Source organism: Canis lupus, chromosome 15, assembly GCF_048164855.1.
Source record: "Canis lupus baileyi chromosome 15, mCanLup2.hap1, whole genome shotgun sequence".
In the NCBI taxonomy this organism is placed as follows: Eukaryota; Metazoa; Chordata; class Mammalia; order Carnivora; family Canidae; genus Canis; species Canis lupus.
Window position 1 is genome coordinate 1,454,929 of NC_132852.1, and position 19,143 is coordinate 1,474,071.

A 19,143-nucleotide genomic window follows, 5' to 3' on the forward strand; every position below is an offset into this window, starting at 1 on the left:
GTTCTACAACGTCATGGACCTGAATTTTAAAACAACCTGAATGAGTCCCCAAAGGCCTCTAAGATCCAGATGGGACTGTAGCTCAGCCAACATCTCCCTTTCAGACTTCTGAGAACCCAGCCTCACCACACCAGCCTTCTGACCTAGAGAAAGAGTGAGATGATGAGGGTGGTGCCGGAAGCTGCCAAGTGTGTGGTGATGTGTTGCACAGCAGTAGATGATGAATACTGGCCCCACGTTAATCTGAGTGGGAAACGCCTCTTCTCACAGTGTTTTTACAAAGCAAACTCCTTCAACAAGCACAGTGTAACTTTTCTAATGATTTTAAGGACATTTGGGAAGACATCTGTACCCTCCCCACCAACTCCTTACCTATCCCACTCTACCCCAAGCCCCCTTTACAGAGCCAATAAAATATTCTTTATTATTTGAAGGCAGACTAATTTCTCTTTGCTAAATTTTTTTTTCTTTGCTAAAATTTTGCAGAAATCCTATACATAAGAGTTTCCGTCTCAAACACAAAGGGCTTGCAAAAGTATTGCAAACAAATACAGTAATCATTCCAAGAAGTATTCTACGGGACCGATTTTTCCAATGTAAAATTCATAAACTTAATAGTAATGAAAATACCAATGTGAGCACCTAGCATGTGCCATGTGCTATGCTCGGTTATTTACATCTTACACAATTTGCAATTTTTACAAACTGCTCTGCAAGGTGGACCCATTGTTTACATCCTTCTTGGAATTAAAGAGAGGTGGGGGGAACCCTGATGATCAGAAGCAGAGAGTGACTGCCATCAGGGTTTGGACCCAGGCCTGCTTGGCTATAGAGCCCAAGATCCTAATTATAATGCACATCCCCACATGGGAACAATTACGAGTATTCAGCTACAGAGTAAACATCCACTGGTAGAAGGATATTTTTGTTTTACTATCATCATCCCTCTCTGTGACCAGTAATAATCTTGATCCGGCTAACAAGAATGAGAATTTTTGGCAGTGTACTGTGTGCAAAAGTCAGGCTGTAAGCAAGTGCGGTGGCTTTAGGTAAGTCAGTATAGATCTGAATCCCAGTGTGTTTGAGATCCTGAAAAAGCTACTGAGTCTCTCCACTTCTTACTTTTCCTACGTGTAAAAGGGAATTATTGGAGTTCATAACTGTTATGATTCCTACAAGGATTAACATATATCCCATATATATTCAAATAATAAAGAATATTTTATTGGCTCTGCAAAGAGAGCTTGGAGTAGAGTGGGATAGGTAAGGAGTTGGTGGGGAGGGTACAGGATTAACACCCACACACACACACATATATACATATGAGGTCTAGTGTCTAGGAAGCATTCAGTGAACTTTGCATATGATTGTGGTTGTTACAGTGGCACCAGCCTCTGGCCGGGAGAACCTGAGCGCGCCAGCACATGTTCACGGAGAATGGCAGGTTTGCTTCTCACATTTGGAAGCATCAACGTAAATTCTGAATGAGTTGAGTTCATCAGTTTGTGTGTATGAGGCGTATCTGTATTTATTTTATCCAATTTCTTTATAAAATCCTTGGAAAGGGCAGCATCTGGCCTTAAGGTAAACACATAAGGGAGGTTTGGGAGCTCCATCACTCAGGAGTCTGCCAAGTGTAAGGGGAAGAAGGCGATGCACACAGAGACCAGACAAGGCCCGCTGTGTGTGCGGGGCTCTGAGCCATGTCTCCGGTTTGACGAATGGGGGTTACCTGATTTCCCCTACGGGATCGTTACCAACATGAGGAACAGGCTTGGCTCATAGTAGAAACTCAATAAATGGTGTTTATAATCTTCACAACGCTGAGTATGGCTGAGAGCAGAAATGTGGAAGCGTGAACTGTCACTACCATCTAGTGGCAGTGGTCAGAAATGTAGTCACTGAGGAGTGCAAGAAAGAAAAAAGAAGTCGTTTACCCTTAGAGCTTGTTCTGTTCTCCTGTCATGTGGGAGACAAGCCCTGCTGCCCCAAGGTGCCCGCATATCTCACGGGTCAACTGCCCTCTTCAGCAGCTAGAATGCTCCCGGCCAGGTACCAGCCACGGGGGAGTCGGAAACAAGCATCCGGACGTTGTCTGTCTTCTGTAGCTCACATGAGAAATCCAGGTTGAGAAAATGAAATCTGACTTGGCAGGAGTCAGGATTTACTGAGCCTTCCCATGCAGCGTCATGGAGCAATGAGTCAAATTCTCTTTCTTACATGGCTTATGTTCCTATCACACCTGTGATATTTTATCGCCCAGTGTGCCTGTTTTACACAACACAAGGTATCAGGCAGTAAAACCACATACTGCACCCGCCTCATTCCAGAAACTGACCGTGCATAATATATCAGCTAAGTGCAACGTAAAAAAAAAAAAAAAAAAAAAAAAATTGAATTGATTTCCTCGGGAATTTTTTTTTTTTTTTTTTTTTTTTTTTTTTCCTCGGGAATTTAAGACAATGGTTTGTAAGTGCTTGGACAAACTCCTCCGTATCAATCTTTAAAAAAAAAAAAAAAACTATTTACATGTTTGCTTTAGACGGCTGAGCTGCTTCAGCGATGTACCGATGGGCACTGCATGTGCCTACAAGACATTTATGGAGCATCCTCTTCTTCACGCACATTCCAGGTTGAATTCACAACACTTCCTGTTTGCACATCATGTATCACCTCGCACATTATCAAGAATCAAAATATTTTTTAACTACGCAGGGGTAGCTGGAAACAGCAGGGCAGGAAATCAGGGACACGTAACCAGTCAAAGACGTCTCGTCCATTAGCACTTGGCACAAACCTGGTTAGAAATCCGGGATTCAATAAACGCTTCTTAATTAATTCAACATCCTCCTCTCCCATATTTCATCATTGGTGTTGCTTTTATTTTTCCTGAATGTAGAATAATGAGTATTTCTTCCATTAAAGCTGTTTATTTACTAAGGGTAATGATGTAGTCTGACATTTATCATATCCTCGTTAGACAGAAGTTCACGAGACACTGTGCTAAGCACTTTTTATGCTTAGGATGCAAAACTGGTGGCCATATGGCTTAATCCTACCTGCATAGTTTAAAAAGCAGAGTGTTTCAAGTTTCTGAGCCAACACTTGGAAACGAGGATCACACATGAAATTCTAGATTAACAACTTCCCTTGAAATAGGAGATGGGGCACCTGGGGGGCTCAGTGGTTGTCTGCCTTTGGCTCAGGTTCTGACCCGAGATCGAGTCCTGCGTCGGGCTCCCCGCAGGGAGCCTGCTTCTCCCTCTGCCTGTGTCTCTCCCTCCCTCTCTCTGTGTCTCTCATGAATAAATAAATAAAAATCTTTGTATAAAAGGAACTACTAGGAGGTGGGCTGAGCGGAGCCTACGTAGCATCCCACATGGCAACCACACCCGGAATAGATGTACCAGCCCATCCGTAGGCAGCCAGCCCGGCCTCATCCCCTCCAGCACCACAGCGAAGCCCGCGAGGATCTGTCGCGGCGGCCACAGGCAGCCCATCAGCGGCTCCCCCCCTGCTCCCCCAGAGCCGCCACGCCTCCCCTCTGGCACTGGGGACCTGGTGGCCTCTCGCCTGGAACGCTCCGATGTCTGTTCCTGCCCTGGCCACAGAGGGTTCTGCACACGGCCGTCACGGAAATCTTCCTAAGGTTCCAAATTAGCCAAAGCACCCTCCTTCCAGGAACGCTGCAGTAGCCTTCCCGCGATGAGGATAAATTCCAAAGACTTCGCGCAGCCTTCGAGGCAGCTGTCACCCCGTTGTCAGGGAGCAGCTTCTCACACAATCCTACCCGACCTGTCTGTCGCCCTACCCCTGCAGTAACGCTGTGTCTGTCCTTCCCACCTCCTCTGGGTTAGGGCCTTGGCACTTGCTGATGTCTCTGCCTGCAGCTTCCCCACCAGGCCACCGCCTGCTCATCACCAACCCTTCACCCTTTCTCTCCGAAGACCCCCATGCCTAACACAGGTGACACAGCCCTGCTCCTTCCCTGTAGGCTTTGCTCCATCCCTGGGTTTAGCTTCTTGACAAGATGCGTGTTATTTGTTTGCAGGCTGACATCTTTACCCACCAGATTACAAGTTCCAATGACTGGATATTTGTGTGTCCGAATCTCTATTTCCGGTGCTTAAAGCAGCGCAGAGCTCATAGCAAGAGGACCACACATAAGTCGCATATGAACGGCTCCTGGAAAGAGTCTCTCCTTCCACCTGCCAGTGAGAGTCTGGCTCTGAGGCCACGCAACTTGCTCACAAGTTGAATTCAAGCAGCCCTACCGAACCCCAAATCTTCAAAGCTGCTTTCACTGTACCTCACCATTGGGTCATCTTGTCACACACTCATGAGTCAAATAAAGCTTGGGATTGTGACATGAAATTAAAGATAGACAACACTCTGAAAATAAGAGGGTCTGGCCCTTCTTTATTACAAAGGAAAAAGGAGAGAAAATACCCATAGAAAATGATGGAAAACTCAAGTTGTGTCAAGCTACCTTGAGAACCCAGTGGACAATTTCACCAACCTGTTAGAAAGTGATTTCCTTTAAATCAGCCTCAAAACACCTCATGCCCAGATGGTAACGCTCCTGTTCTATGTACCTTGTTCCTAGACCCAGCAAGCACCTTCTCAATCATTCTGACATGTGCATCGGAAACACCATAGCGCCATGCTGTAGTGATCCCTGTTTCGTACAGCACCGTGTTCTCTTCTTCTTTTTTTTTTTTTTAATAATAAATTTATTTTTTATTGGTGTTCAATTTGCCAACATACAGAATACGGTGTTCTCTTCTAAATGGACTTTTCCCTGGTTTGAGTTGCCTGTAAACTTGTTTGCTGCAGACAGAGGTTTCACACTTGGAAATTAAGCCAAATGGCAGGCAGCACGATGACAGCTTAGTTTTGAAAAAAAAAAAAAAATGCCTTCCCCCAGTGTTTCAGGCTTATTAAGCTCTGAATTTTAACCAACATCTCCTGATTTCACTTACAAACAAAGCAATGCTCTCATTTGGCAACACAGGAGAGGGAGTTAATTAAATTAGGTACTAACAGTTTTTGTTATAAGTACCTGGAGCTTTTGCATCACGTTGGTGCTATACGCTGAATCTCTTTAAAAACAAAAACCTTATTTTTAGACACAGCTTTAACACCACTTTGTAAAGTTGAAATTTGTTCCTAATCATCTACTTCTGCATTTGTGCACACATATTATTTATTTTACTTTGCCCCACATCCTTTTAAGAAAATCAACTAGACTTTTTTATTTCCTATGGAAATCCCTTTAGAGTTACATCATTATGAAGCATTCTAATCCTAAGGGTTCTGACTGACCTTAACATCCATACTTAGTTCTTATTAATCGACTGGTATTTGTCAGGTACTGGTCTAAGCTCTTTAGTATTATTTTTCTTTTTTTTTTCAGCTTATTGAGATATAATTGGCACACAAAATCTGCACATAATTAATACATAAAATTTAATGAGTTTGGTCATATGCACGCACTCATGTTGTTATCACCACAATCAAAGTAATAGACATTTCCATCGCCTCCAAAAGTATCCTTATTCTCAACCCCCCCCCTTCTTTGCAGGAAAAATACTTAATTTGAGATCTACTCTCTCAATAAATTTTTATGTATCCAATATCTTGTTGTTAACTATGAGAACTATGCTGTATAGCAGATCTCAGAAACATACTGATAATTGTATAATGATAATGTATAATGATAATTTCATACCCATTGAACAAGAACTGTCCATGTCATCCTCCCCCAATCCATAATAATCACCATATTGTCTATTTCTATACTTTTGACTATTTTAAATGCCTCATGTAAGAGGAATCATGCATTATTCACAATAGTTAATATATGGAAACAATCCATTCATATGCATGGGCATATGAATGAGTAAAGACGGCACAGTCTATCCATACAACAAAATATTATTTAGCCTTAAGAGAAGGAAATCCTGCCATTTGCAACAACATGGATGGACCTGGAAGACATTATGTTTAAGTAAAATACATCAGTCACCTCAGTTCTTTAGCTTTATTTTTACCCTCACAACTCTGAAGGTAAGTATTCTATGATGGTTCATTCCACAGGTGCTTTTGAGCATCTGCTATGAACTAAACAAAGTTCATGGATTGGTTGTACGATAGTGAGTGAAACAGACACAGCCCTGCCCTTATTTGCCTTGTAGGGCAGAGTCAGAACCAACAAACAAATCAATGACTGTTTGCACGTCCCTTGGTGGCCGGACCAGGGATAAACACCAATCCAGTGTAATGGGTATAGAAGAAAGGAGGTGTTTGCTCCCAGACAAAGCTTCACACAGACCAACAGCACATGGCCAGTAAGCCTGCACATACCTGAGAGGAGATCATTTCAGACAGAGAAGGCAAAGGCACTGAGGCAGAGTGTGCTTTGTGTGTTTGAGAAACTGCAAGGACACTGATGAGCTGGGGCAGTGTGGTGCTGGAGCACCAGGGCATGAGATCAAGGAATGATGGGGGAAGTTTATGCAGAGCCTTGAAGAACATCATTAGGACTTTTGATTTTTTACCAAGACGGATGACAAGTCACTGGAGGGTTTCGAGCAGAAGAGTGATGTGCAGTAACTTTTAAAAGAATCACTCCAGTTTCTGTGTGGAGCATAAACTGAACAGGGGCAAAAACAGAAGTAAGAAAATAAGTTAGGAGAGAACTGCAATAATTTGTGCAAGCATGAGGGTCGCTGAGACCTCTGTTGCGATTAACAATAGAAGTGGTGGAAAGGTGGACACTGGCTATGATGGGTCGAGTATCTCTATGCATTTGCTGACAGATGCGGGGTTTGAGAGAGAAAGTAGAGTTAAAAATAGCTATTAAGTGTTTTAGCCTAAATAGCTGAAAGAGAGAAATTGCCATTTTCCAAGAAGAAAATAGCAGAACCAGGTTTTGGAGAGAAAATCTAGGCCTGTTTTGGACACATTATGTTTGAAATGCCTATTGAACATACAAGTAGAGATGTCAAATAGACAATCAGATGTATGCACGTGGAGTTCAGAGCAGTTATCTGACTCGAGAAATTTTTGCAAGAGGTCCACCTATAGATTATCGTATTTCAACCTACAGATAGAATGAATATCGATGGGAAAAGAGCAGACCCTGAGTTGTGCAACATTCAAGGGTGAAGGGCGCCAAGTGGCATCAGCGAAGGCACTGAGGAGGCAAGAGAGTCAGGAGGCGAACCAACAAGGGGTGTCGAAGTCGGCAGTGAAGGCGGTGTTCAGAGAGGAAGGCATGATCAGCTGCGTCAAGGGCTAAGGACAGGTCAAGGTGTATGACTGAGTACGGGCCAGCAAATCTGACTCCCTGGCCAGAGACTGTGGACCTGCCTAGAGCCAGTTTGGTGCAGTGTGGGGGAAGAGCAGAACCTTGACCGAGATGGGAGCAAGGAGGACCAGGGAAGGCTTGGACATAGGTAATAAAGCCAACTTTTAATATAGTTTTTTTTTTCCCCCCTAAAGAGAAAGAAACAATTGTAAGAAGGGGATTCCAGAAATGTATTAGTCCAAGACGTCCTACATCTCTAGTTAGTAAAATATAAATATGGATATCTTTGTGAATAAGTATCACTTTATACATAATCTAAAAGTTTTTAAAATACCTTACTTCTCTTCACTGTCATATGTCACCTTGATCCTTCTGTGTTTTTTTTTTTTTTTTCCTCCCTCAGAGAAATTTATCAGGGTAGTTTGAAGTTTACTTCAATAAATAAGTAAATAATAAATCAATAAACTTAATTTCAAAATATACTATTTTGTGAAAATGATCTATATTTAGACCTTAACATATAACAAACCCTAGTAAATTATCTCTGACTTGTTATTTGTAATCTGCTATAGTGAATGGCCCCATTCTTAGCACTAAGTAGGAGATAAAATAATGTATGTGTGTGTATGTGTACATAAATGTTAATATTCATCTGTGCTTTTTTAAATTTTTTTTATGATTTATTTGTTTGAGCAAGAGAAAAAGAGAGAGAGCAAGGGCTGGTAATGAGGGACAAAGAGAGTCTAAAGCAGACTCTGTGCTGAGTGCAGAGCCCAGCGCAGGGCTCCACCTCATGATCCAGTGATTGTGACCTGAGCTGAAACCAAAAGTCAGACCTTAACCCACTGCTACATCCAGGTCCCCCATGTGATTTTTTTTTTTTTTAATTTTAATGAGTAAGCCGGTCATAAGGATTCTCAAGTGCCTTTTGTTCTTAGTATTCTGTGATTCTTAAGTAAAATTATAGGTTTTTTAATGATATTTAATAGTCTTTTTACAAAGAAAAATCTGTAAAACATAAATAGCCACTTTTATCAGAAAAAATATATTCTCACGAATTTCTAAGTCAAAATGGATTAGTCTCACATTTAACAACATAATATTTAAACCATCCTGGCAGAAAAGACTACATAGCTATATTCCTTAATTAAAAGACAATTTATTTCAACAATGGAGAATTATTTTTTTATTGGAAGATTTATTTGTTTGAGAGAGAGTGTGTGTATCATGAGTGAAGTGGGGGGTGTGCAGAGGAAGAGAATCTTCAAGCAGACTCCCTGCTCAGCTTGGAGCCCTACACAGGGTCAACCTCATGACCCCGAGATCATGACCTGTGGTGAAACCAAGAGTCAACACTTAAGCAACTGAGCCACCCAGGTGCCCAAACAACGGGGAGTTATATAGAATGAGAGAGAGCGTATACGTGTGTGTGTGTGTGTGTGTGTGTGTGTGTGTGTGTAAGGCTTAATTTATCAGCTCAATATGTTGTATTTTCATACATTTTGTGTATGCTTTAGCAGCACATTTATTACAATTGGAATAACCAAGAGAAGACTAGCACGGTCCCTGAACAAAGATGACAGGCACATCCATGAAATGTTCTATATTCTCTTTATGAACAAAAACAAGAAGTTTGATGAGAAACTAGAAGAAACTACCAATCATCAAAACAGAGAAGCAAAAACTTCTACAGTTGAAATGTACAATAATTGATATAAAGAATTCAATCATTTTAGAAGTAGACTTGACCATGAGAAGAAACAGCAAGTTGAAGGATAGGGCCCTGGAAATCATCCAATCAGAGGAACAAAAAGATAAAAGATGAAAAAGAGCAAAGAAAGCCTATTGAAATTATGGAACACATAATTGAACCATTACCCAAGCATACTCCTTGTTTTGTTTTTGTTTTTTTTTAAAGATTTTATTTATTTGTTGATGAGAGAGGGAGAGAGAGAGAGAGAGAGACAGACAGACAGACAGAGAGACACAGGCAGAGGGAGAAGCAGGCTCCATGCACTGGGAGCCCGATGTGGGATTCCATTCCACGTCTCCAGGATCACGCCCTGGGCTGAAGGCAGCGCTAAACCGCTGAGCCACTCGGGCTGCCCACTCCTTGGTTTTAATGGGAAAAAATTTTAATTCGAAGAAGAAAAAAAAATTATACACATGGAAATTCCAAGGGAAAAAAAAGAGAATGGGCCAGAAAGTATATAAAGAGCAATAATGGCCAAAAGCTTCCTGAACCTGAGGAGATAAATGGATATGTAGATCCACGAGGCCCAATGGACCCCAACAAGGTTGCACTTGAATAGGGCTACCCCAAGACACATTATAATTATACTGTCAAAAGTCAGCAAGAGAAAGGAAGGGAGTTACATGTAAAGGTACTCCCAGGAGAACAAACTGAGCCCAAATTTAGTGGAGGAAGAAATAATAAAGATTATTTAAAGCATAGAGATAAATGAAATAGAGAACAGGAAAACAGTAGAAAACATTAACCAAACCAAGAGTTGGTTCTTTGAAATGATAAGCTGACAAACCCCTAGCTAGGCTCACCAAGGGAAGAAAGAAAAGACTCAAATTAAAAAAAAAAAAAAAAAATACAGGGATCCCTGAGTGGCGCAGCGGTTTAGCGCCTGCCTTTGGCCCAGGGCACGATCCTGGAGACCCTGGATCGAGTCCCACGTCGGGCTCCCTGCATGGAGCCTGCTTCTCCCTCTGCCTGTGTCTCTGCCTCTCTCTCTCTCTCTCTGTGTGACTATCATAAATAAACAAAAATTTAAAAAAATACAAATGCCAGAAGGGAAATTACAACTTATGCTTCATAGATACAGAGGATTGTAAAAGGTTACTATGAACAATTATACAGTAGAAGCTGGACAACCTAAGAAGAAATGGAAAATACATAGAATCCTACAATTTAGAAGACTGAATCAGGAAGAAATTGAAAACTTAACCAATTGATATTAGCAGGATACTGAATCAGGAATCCAAAATCTCCCAACAAAGAAAAGACCAGGACAGATGGCCTCACTGGTGAATTTTACCAAATGTTGAAAGAAGAATTAACATGAATCTGACCGAAACTCTTCCAAAAAACTAAAGAGGAGAAAAGACTCTTAAACTCATTGTATGAGGCCAACAACTTGATACTAAAACCAGAAAAGCAGACTCCTAGAAAAGAGAACTAGAGGTCTTATATATTTGGATCAAAAATTTTGCTTATTAGATGATCTTGTTTTCTGATTAAAATATAGGTAGTCTCAGATTTTAATGGCTTTCAATTCAATATGTGACTACAAATTGGCCTCTGGAAAGTTGGAATTAATTTTTCCATAGAATCAACACTCAGCTAGGGCTGGGTGCCCGGCCTGGTCCTCGCAGGGCGTTGTAATTCATATACGACTCACCGGGGCATACTGGACCCACGCAGCATCCCCAGTCATGCTTTCTATACTGTGCACACACCTGCTTCTCATGGAAAACATACTCCTTGGTTTTAATGGGAAATGCCTCAAGAAATTTTAATTCCAAGAAGCAACCCAATATTTTCCCCTGAAATTCCATATGTATGCCATGGTTCAGTTATGAGTAACAAAGAGCTTTATTTCTTGATAAGGAGCCCCGTAGATTCAGAAACAAAAGACTGATGGGATTCTGGAATCAGGGGCTGGGAATTCCCAGTTTCAGGCAAAGGAGGAGCTCTGTTTTGTGGTGGCCAAAATGGTAGCTCTGTGCCAGTGGGGGCCAGGAGAAACCTAGTACTTCTGCTACAGAGTAAATATATTTCATAGTATCTAATTTATATATATATATATAATAATTTACACATATAATTATATAAAATATATAAATATATATTATATTTATATATTATAATATATAATATATATTATATACAATATATTATATTTAAAATATATAATAAATATATTATATATTATATTATATTTATAATATATTATCTATTATATATAATTCTATATATAAATATATACACATATATATGTATATATTTTACAAAGGCACTTGTGGGCCCTCAAAGAAATGTCTGAAGAAACAATCTCTCCCTCCGACTCCCACCTGCAGCATCCTATTAGTTTCACCTTCTAAATAACTCTCAAATCTATATCTTCCTTTTGACTCTCACTTAATTCATTTGAATCACCAGAATACCTAGCTTGGAACTGTTCAATACCCGGGTTTCCTTAATTGGCAAGCACAGGAGGTGGCTCTGTGAGACTGCTGTTTTGAACCTCACCTACTACACGCGGCTGATGCTCCCGGTGATGAACAGACTGAGAGATCCATTAGTGATTCTGTAAGTGGAAGTGCCCCCAGGTGAGCACAGAGTGAGGCTCTCTTCATTTGGCCGGATCTATTCGTGATTTCCGACGTGAGGCTGGGAGGGTGCTGGTAAACCGAGAGCTGTATTGATGCTGTCCCCTTCCTTCCCAAATTACCACCCCAAATTTCCCTTAAGTGGCTGAGTGACTTATAAAGGTAAATAAGATCCATTTTGCAATAAATTAATAACACAAACATTTCATTGTAAAGAAAAAAAAATTACGCACCTTCACCCAACTGGCCTCACACATTGATGCTGCGGTATAGACTGTAAAGTGTGACTCGTGCAGAGGGCCAGGTAAATGCTACTGGGACGTTTTTATATTTTCACGATCTGCTTATTTCATGGTGTGTGGTGCCCTGCGGTTTTATGCTTTATCACTACCGATGTCAGGCACGCATCCCTGATGGACCAACGTGGCAATTTCTAAAGATGCGGTGTGAAGCGCAAGAGTTTTCTAGGTGTACAGGCAATTCTGATAAGGTTAGTGATAAAGAATTACAATCTTCTGAATCATCTCACTGCACTAAGGTCACACGCAACACAAAAGGAATTCTGTCGTTCCCATGAAAGCCACTTGTGGGTTTTACGTGGGAAATCGAAGTTCTCCCGTCCGCTGTGCATCGCAAGTGGAAGACAACTTACAAACGCAGCGCAGGCTCGGGTGGAATTGAAGACACTTAACTGCAAATCACAGTCACTCAACGTGTAATGGTGCTGATTATTTTAAGCAGCTACTGGAATCGAAAATAGAGTAAAGCTTTTGCTGAGAAGCAAGAAGTCACACTTGTGAAAAGGCTCAGGAAGCCAGTCACTTAGAGGCAGAATTTATTGACCAGGAAAGGTAAAGTCACACAGTTGGTGAAACTTCAGTAACATGGCATGAAAACTTGGAGTGGGTGTACAGTGGGAATTCCCAGATACGATGCAGCACGATGAGCGGGAATAGATCTGCTCCCCGCAGGATCACTCAACACACTGATGACGCGTCCCTGTTCTATGAAACAGCTTTTCCGTCAAGGTAACAGTCAAAAGATCTCACAAAAATGATGGTAAAAATTTAAGAAAAAAAAAAAAAAGCTTTCTGCTATAAGTCGGTGCTTTAAAAAGGCAAAGACCAAGATGTATTTCATGATTTGTTTCTCTGTCCAGAAACAAAAGATCTTGGAGAAACGGTATTAGCATCTGTACAGACACCGTCAATTGTTGACCTCCTGCAAGGCTTTGCCTTGTCGCTGAAACCAACAACAAACAAAAACAAACAAAAAAAAACCCTATTTATTGTCACAACGCGTGATTTGCTTCACAGCGAGGTACTTGGTGAAAAGCTTTTGAACAATGCTCTAAGAAATAATGAACTTTGTAAGATAGAGTTTCAGAATATTCCAAGGCAAAGACCATTAGGGAAAGATGCAGAAGTGAGTGTTATCGGTCATTTTTCATCAAGTGAACCTGTTAAAGAGGTTTTCTCAGCCCCGTGGAGAAAGGGATTGGGTTTTAAGTGGTAATATTATTGAATTTAAAAGGCAATTGGAACATTGGAGAAACCAGGTTGCAAAGGGAAATCCTGAACCGTTTCCAGGGCTGCTGGGGTTTAGGACAGGGAAGGCTATCAGACCCCTCCGGTGTTTTTCAAACCTCCTCGGAAGAGCTGCAGAATGGGACGGACTAGTGTTTCCCCCTGTTCGCAGAAGTGGGCGGGATTGTGAGGAACCCGGTCTCTGAACCTCCGTTCAGCTGGAGCGCGGGACTTTGAAGGAAGAGGAGGAGCAGGGCGCGGAGCTGCGGCCTGGTACCCTTGCCCCTGCCCAGGTTCTTGGGGTGCGAGACAGGAATATCCAGCCGTGTCTAAGAAAGCAGGGGCCCCTTGGCTGCAATGTGAATCTCTGACAAGTGTGAGCAGGCTTCTTGTTTTCAAGCATCAGGAATGAAGACAGACACTCTCCTTTCAGTAAAAAAATGAATTTCATGTGTGCTTAGATAAGTTTTATTTATTTTTTTAATAATGAATTTATTTGTTATTGGTGTTCAATTTGCCAACATACAGAATAACACCCAGTGCTCATCCCGTCAAGTGCCAGTTTAGATAAGTTTAGATAAGTTTTAAACTGAGAACATAATACTGTGCAGCAAAAAAGCACAATTTTCACATGAAAGAGATACACTTGATTTTTGTGTTTGTACTTATAAAATCCCTGCTTGTTAGGTGTATCTAGATCTATAAGAGAGCAGGAGGCCAACAGCTGCATATATTTCTCTACTGTCATCCAGGTATCCGTGCTTGATCATATCATGCAATGAGAAAATAGTTTTTTTTTTTGAATCTTGTACAAAATTGTACTTTAGGCTCTATTTCTATTCTTGCTGACTTACTAGTTAGATAGTAACTTCACTATTTCACATTATTAATAAACTGAGTTTGTGAATAATATAACTTAAATATATGTACTAGTTTTATTTAAGTCAAATCCACCAAGCTTACCTTTATGAAAGAAAAACATTCTATTTTGCCTTAAGCCAGTTACTTAAAAGAAACGTACTAGGTTTTTCTTGCAGGCGTTTAACATTTATGATGATAACAAAAGTAAGCTCGAGAAATGTGAACAAAGATTTCCTTCATTTTCTTTTATAGAGTTTGACAAAAAGTTGAGTTTTTTGTTTTGTTCTAAAGACAGAAAAATACTGTGACAAATGCTATATGCCACACAGCACGTCTCCTTAGCATCTTTTACAATAGAAATTTGTGATAACTCTGGCCTAGTTGATGAAGGTTTTTTTTTTTTTTAAAAAGGAACATTAAAGACAAGATGGAAAATGATTTTATATTCTCTGTTCAGAGGGAGAACCACCCCAAAAGAATAGGCCCCTCCCCTAGGCTGGCCAGGAGGAAGAAGCACACAGCCAACGCCACGCGTCCCCTGAGGAACGCGCCCATCAATGCCTCACTGCCACCGGGGAGCTGTCCTCCGCCCAGGGGTGCTGGAGGCCCTGCGGCTGGAAATCACCTCAACTCTCCCTCCAGGGGGACTGAGAACGGCTCCCCGCCCCTCCTATGACACACGTCTTCCCCTATGCTCCACCAGACAATAATAATAACAACAACAACAATAACTGATGGAGTTATTTCCATGCCTGACCTCCTCTCCTGGCTCCTCACTCTTCACCACGCACGTCCCCTTGTTAGGAGGGCAGGCATGCCTGCCAGTGCCAGCGTTCCCGGGAGCCCCAGTCGGGTGGCATCCAGCCTCCGTCCTGGGGCGACATCTGCCCTTCCAGACCCTTCCCTGTGGACCTGAGCGCTGCTTCCTCATCTTCCCAGGGGAGATCTGATGTCCTGAGGGCGTCTCCACCCTTCCCTCTGCTCCCCCGCCTGCCTACGTCTCTGCTTTCCTCCTAGGCCAGGGGTCTGCAAGCTGCAGTCCACGCGCCAAATCCAGCCTGTGCCAGGTTCCCTGCGGCCCCCCTAGCAGTGGTTTCTACGTTCTTTAAAGAGCTGTGGGAGAAACACAAAGCAAGTATGGCCGAGACGGTGCACGGCCTGAGAAGCCACGACGTGTACTATGGCGTCCTCGGCGGGGGAAGGTTTGCTAACCCCTGTTCTAGGTCCTGCGGTCTCTGAGGGTGAGAGCCAGGCCCTGCACCACCCGGGCCTGAGCACACTGAATACATAAATAAAGGACTGACTGCATTTCCTGAAGGAAAAAGACACACAGGTGAAGTAAGCAGATTTCTTAAACCTGGATATAGGGAGTCAATACATGTTTCTGAGGTTATTTAAGTGCTCTCATTCTTACATTTCACTATAATTTTCCTTATTTTGGTTGAAGGAGTTCTCGGTAAAAGGCTAGATAGGAGAATATGAGAGAAAAGGCATGAAGGTATCCAGTGAAACCATGAGATGCAACAGCAAGACCATCCCTCCAGATACCCAATCCCTCCCTAAGCCTGGGGGTCATGTTCTATTTTTCTGGTTCTTTTCTTTCCCATATCTAAGCATCAGCAAGTCTTCTGAAGTCTCTTCCTTTAGAATGTGTCCCAAACCTTACCACCCACCACTTCTGCCCTCGCCCATTCAATCCAGCCACACTGGCTTTTCTGTTGCTCCTCACTTATGTCAAATACACTCCTACCACAGGACCTTGGTAGTGCCTACACTAACCTCCCCTCTCCTTCCTCCAACCCCACATCTTCCAGGGCTCAGCTCAGGAGACAGCCCTGCATGGATACATCACATCTAACATCCACGACCTTGACCTTCAGCAACCTCTGTCCCTTTGCTCAATTTTATTGGTTAATTTGCTTGTTTGTTTGCTTTTTGTGGCTACCATCAGTACCTGTCCTGAGCACCACTGCAACCCTAGCCCCAGACAGTTGACATGCAGACTCTCCATGAATGTTGCAAATAAGTGATGGGCAAATAAGCAGATAAAGAGGGCACACCTACTACGTGTGCAGATGTTGCAAATCTCTGCTTCCCTTGTTAGAACTGCGGGATAACATCATACCCCCGAGCCCCTCCTTACATCACTACTCGCTTCTCGGTGTGAACACAGAGAGACCTGTCTCTCAGGACGCTCCGGACACCTGTCTGTCAGGATGGACCTGTTCCTAATTTAAACACCTGTCTCACTCTCCTTCTAGGGCTGCATAGTGGTTAAAGAGGTAGACTTTACCTCTTTGTGAATCAGTTTCCTCACCTTTAAGAAAAAAACATTAATTACAGAGCCTATGACATAGATTATTTAAGGATTCAGTAAATAGTAAACATAATTTCTATTTCTAAAACCTGTTCATTTCTTAAGCAATATTAGCGAATATCTTTTTTTTTTTTCTGTTTTAGTGTCTCTCACTCCCATCCTTGAGATATTTGGACATTCAAATGAATAAATATGTATTATAAGCCAAAATACATCTTAAAATTTGTGAGCCTGAAAACTGATTGGCTTTAAGTCTTTGGGTGGATGTAGTGGTCAAGTGATCTAGGATGCTCTGGTTGAGGTGAAATACTCTGCCCTCTGGGAACCTGGGGGAACAAAATGGATTTTGCTGAACAGGCAGCTTTTGTGTCACCCTTTATTTCCTATTTCATGACTTTAGTATTGGTAAATTGTTTTTAGATTTGTTTAATAATCGTGATAAAAGGGACTTTTGATAATATGTTTTGCTATTCACAGCTCAGGTTGATACTAAACCACACTGTGGTTTGTTATTCTAAGTCTATAGTTGTGACTGGTGCCAAGGATTATTCGCCTTAGCATATGACCTCCCCCCGTACTCAAGCCAGTGGCCACCTGGATCTGACACTCTCTGCCATGTGAGCATGTGCACAGGTGCCTCATGCCAGTCCACTTTCCAAATTCAGGACATGGTTTCAGATGTTGAAGGGTGAGGCTAGCCATTGTTGGGCCTGAAGACTTCAATCCCACAGAGGCAGTGCCAGGCCAAGTCTAAAATGGGAAAGATGTTTCATGGCAAAGGTTTGAATACAAAGAAGGGGATCTTGTGAACTCATGTTCTGAAGTGCTGGTAGGAATGGGGAAGCACCTGTGGAAAGAGCAGCTTTATGGGCACACTGGAATCCCTTCCAATTGCCAAGACATAGAGTTGTGGTTTCCCCAGGGAGGGCAGGGCTATCCACGGGGAAAAAGCCTTATCATTTCGAAGGAAGGATAGAGAACTACTAGAAACAAACAAACAAAAAATTGATGCAAAGCATGAAAACTGTATTTATCATTTATATGGTATAAGTGTTTTTTTTTTTTTTAAACCGAGGTCAGCTCCCAGACTTGTAGTTTTTGCATATTTTGCAAATTCAAGAAGCTTACATCTCCACTACATTTTGAATGAAGTAGTATATGACAAATTAAAGGGTTCTCAAAAATGTCTTTTTATTTTTTTATGTTTTTAGATTTATTTACTTATTTGAGAGAGAGAGAGAGAGCATGAGCCATGTGGAGGGGCAGAGGGAGAGAATCTTGAAGCAGATTCCCCACAGAACAGGGAGCCTGACATGGGGCTCAATCTCACAACCCATGAGATCCCAACATGAGTCCAAACGAAGAGCCAGACACTTACTTAACCAACTGAGCCACCCATCACCCCTCAAAAACATCTTTTCATAAAGAGCATTTTTAGACAGTTATACAGGTCCCTCTAAACTGTGGTAACTTTTCTTTATGTATCTGGAAACTTTTCTAGTAGACTGCAAATATCTTCAGAAGAGGTTTAACCCTAGTAAAATAAAAGGAACTAGGGAGACATGTGCATGCTAAAACATGACATTTCATAATTTAAGAGGATTCAAGTACAGATCCATTCTGATGCGAGAATATTTACATTAACATATTCCACTCGTATAATCCTCATGTGCCTGCTGTTTTAGAGGATCAGATGATCTATGTAAACTGTACTTTTACTCCATTTGAATTTAATGTGCATAAAAAGCAATTCCACTGTATGCATCAATACAGAGATTTTTCATTAATTTTTAAAATCTATTGTATTTGCAATTAATAAAATTGTAAAATGATTTACTTATTTTAAATGGAAATTAATGATTTTTATTTATTGAAATTAGTGGAGGTAGAAAATGTATGCTGTATTGAAGACAGCACAGAAGACGGTTACCATTCCAGAAATAGTTTATGTCATATAGACACGCCTTTTACTATCTATCATGTGAAGTGATTTTTTTTTTTAGATTTATTTATTTGAAAGACAGAAAGAGAGCAAGAGATTGAGCAGTGGGATGGGGCAGAGGGAGATAGAGAGGATCTCAAGGAGACTCCTGCTGAGTGCAGAGGTCTATAGGGATTGATCTCACAGATCTGAGATCATGATCTGATCCAAAATCAAGAGTGAGATGCTTAACTGACTGAGCCATCCGGGCGCCCCCTCATTTGAAGTGATTTTAAAGATGGACAGTAAAGAATTGAATATATTCAAGTAAAATAGATATATATGACTCCTAAAACCAACCAGACAACCAACGAACCAACCAACCAATAAATTATGGAAAGGAAAAAAAAACAAAAAAGGACCTACTCTGAATGCCTTTCATCAGTGAGTAGAAGGTCAGGCTAAATGCAATGTAATATTAATTTATGGATACATGAGAATGTACTTAAAAACGCCCTGTACTAACATAGCAATATTTCAGATTCACAGGTATATGCCATCATCACAAGCTTGCTGAAATATGAGTATACTAGTCACTTTCTCTTCAGAGATTTTTATTTTAATTCGGGAGGTCATTAATTGCCTCTTCAGATAAATGACTTTATAAAACACAAAGTATGTGACACAGATAGCTGATTCATAACCTAATCTTATGTCTGCTTAGTGCCTTAGTTTCTTTACTATTATGAGAATTTATCAGAGAGACAAGATGCATCAAAAATGACAATACCATAGAGGCAGGATATCCATAGCAACCGAGACAATAGGAAGCTAATGGGGAAGGCAAGGTTGTTACTGTGATACT

The 19,143-nt window shown here is 41.4% G+C and overlaps 1 protein-coding gene and 1 non-coding gene across 2 annotated transcripts in view; one reads left to right on the plus strand and one right to left on the minus strand.

Moving 5' to 3' along the window:
• CSMD1 (CUB and Sushi multiple domains 1) overlaps positions 1-19,143 on the minus strand; it is a 1,871,580-nt gene that overhangs the window by 484,920 nt on the left and 1,367,517 nt on the right.
• On the plus strand, positions 8,821-8,923 carry LOC140605567 (U6 spliceosomal RNA). The gene has a single exon (XR_012008207.1). It is a non-coding gene; the product is annotated as a U6 spliceosomal RNA (small nuclear RNA).